Raw genomic sequence first — 2,631 nt, 5'->3', positions numbered from 1 at the left:
TTTTTTTTTTTTTTTTTTTTTTTTTTTTGAGGCTGATATTTGTAGGTGGGGACAATTAGAGACTTTAATGAGAAATGGATGTGGTTTCCTTATGCCCTCTTCTAACTCTACGTGAGTGTTTCTATTTCTGAAGGCTTCTTGATGTGTTGATTGTCTATTCCTTGCTCTTTACAATTTCTTTTTGCATTTTAATAAACGAAAGTAGTCTTTTAGGTAAGAAGTCAAGGTTGGCCTGAATGCATGCAAGGTCAGAATTAGACTATTTTAAAGGGAATGTGGTTTCATTGCTTTCGACCTAGAGCAATAGTAAATTGCTTGGAGAGGACAGTCTCTTTGGGATTTGCTCAAAGGGAAAAATAACTTTTGTAATTAATATGTCATTTGTCTTTTGAAGGACTTTGAAGTGTTTTGAATTTATTCTCATAGGCAGTTTTAACATTACCTTCTATGATCTTTTTATAGTTTTTTCTTGATCCAAAATATGTCAGATTCTACATTGGGTGACACTTTATAAAAAGCATTTGGTTGTCCTGGATGAAGCAGGATCAGCAGCTCTAGAGCTGGCCAGACCTGGGTTTGAGCCCTGGCTTGACAGCCCTGGGGGGAGGGGTGGTTGGGGGCATGCCACACACCTCTCCTGGGTTCTGTTTCCTCACTGGTAAGTGGGAATAATGACAATCTTCACTTCTTGGTGATGTTGTGATGAGAAGAGGACAAAATGCACATGGCCACTTATAACAGGGCTGGGCATGTACTGTAAAGAACATCTGCGGCCATCCAGGGGTTTCTGAGAAAAGGGGCACAAAACCGTCAACGTCAGAATCTGAAAGGGTCCCTGTGCTCTCTTCCACCCTTCCTAGGAGGAAACCAGATGACAAGGACACCTCCTGTTGTGCCCAGGTTTAAGCCTTAAGTAAATAAGAGATTTAATCTCATGGGAAGCAAGAGCATTTTGTTATGGGTACAGAAACATTTTATCAGTCTTCAGGCAAAGTCAACAGCAGATGAAAGGATGTCATTTTTTCCAATTTTTCTGATACGTAGGGTGAGAAAATGGCAGTGTGAGTCTCTGAGCAGCCTTCGAGGCACCTGTGGTACAATAAATAAGACCATGCTGGTGTCCATGTTGGGGAAGAGACCTGGACTGGGTTTTCTGGACACCTGGATTCTACGACTGTCTCCATCTGTTCAGGGCTGCTGTAGCGAATGCCTTCAGCTGGGTAATTTAAGAAATTTATCACTCACAATTCCAGAGGCCAAGATCAAAGTGCCAGCAGATTCTGTGTCTGGAGAGGGCTTGCTCTTTATGGGTGGTGACGTCTTGTGGCATCCTCACAAGGGGTACAGGATTCCTTCATGCTCTTTTATAAGGGCCCCAATCCCATTTGTGCGGGTGGGATTCTCATGACTCACCTCCGGAAGCTCCACCTCCTAACCCTACTGCATGGGGGATTTTATCATCCATGTGTGAACTCTGGCCACATCCAGACCACAGCGGTCACTGACAGTGGCACTGCTGATACGTGAGACTCCATGGACCTTTTTCCCCTCAAGAGGTGATGTCTCAACTAGTTGGTCCCCACAGTCTCTTGGGCTCCTGAGTCCACCACCAGCGTCCACCGGCCGTGATTTCTCTTTGGGGGTTAACAAAGCCTGTAGATGACAGTGTTGGGCCATCCAATGAGACCTACCTTGCAAAAAGGCCCACGGCAAGATGTGCCTTTCCTCCCAGATATTTATGCCCAGGAGAAAGACCCCTCCCAGCCGTGCACTGGGAGGACATAGGTGCCAGCTTTGACTCCACAGGTATTCATTGGGCACGTGCCTTTCAGCACTGCTGCCCACCATCAGGCCCATGGGCATGGTGGTTAAATGGAGAGGGAGAGGGGGGAGGGTTTCGCTACTTGGTGAAAAAACAAATTCAGGTGAACCCTCTGGCTTTTATACAGATGGCCAACAAAGCTTACCTAACATTTGATCAGAGTGATGGAAGGTCTTTTACACAGAGTTCTGGAACTTTCCATATTTAGTTCCAACTCGCCTCCAGTGGAGTCTGGTCCTCTCAGGTGACTCAGTGGGAGCACAGGCTGCTCTTTCTTCCTGACGTCTCTCTCAGGCCAAGCCCACCTGCCCCGACACAGGAAGCTCTTAAAAATCAAATGCCCTTCTCTGTCCTTTTTAGATGAGGAAACTGCTTTGTGAAGCTTGAAAATGGGCCACCATTTAAGTGCAAGTTTGGTGGGATTGCTTAGTTGTCAAGATATAGATAACCTCTTCAAGTGCCATGTAAACAGATCAAGAGTTGGGGAGCAAACCCCGAGCATCAGTTTGAAGAATGGCTCCCCCACACGCCCGCTCATGATTCACTCCCTGAACAAGCTGTCTCGCTTGAGCTGCTCCCCAGCTCCCAGGACACCGAGGAAGGAGCTGCAGGAGCCCCAGGCTTTGTTGCTCTGATGTGCTTACCACCCCCATCCCCTAAACGAGGGCTCCTCCCACTCCTAATTGTTCATATATTTACTCTTTTTATAAAAGATTCAAGTTTAAAAGAAAGGAGCGTTTATTTAATGGGATAAGAGCTGGAGTTGAATAGAAGGTTCTAAGTGGCACAACTATATAATGGGGGGGGGG

This window comes from Marmota marmota, unplaced genomic scaffold, assembly GCF_001458135.2.
Source record: "Marmota marmota marmota unplaced genomic scaffold, marMar, whole genome shotgun sequence".
NCBI classification, from domain to species: Eukaryota; Metazoa; Chordata; class Mammalia; order Rodentia; family Sciuridae; genus Marmota; species Marmota marmota.
The sequence above is the reverse complement of the archived record's forward strand: the minus strand, read 5'-3'. Positions refer to the sequence as shown.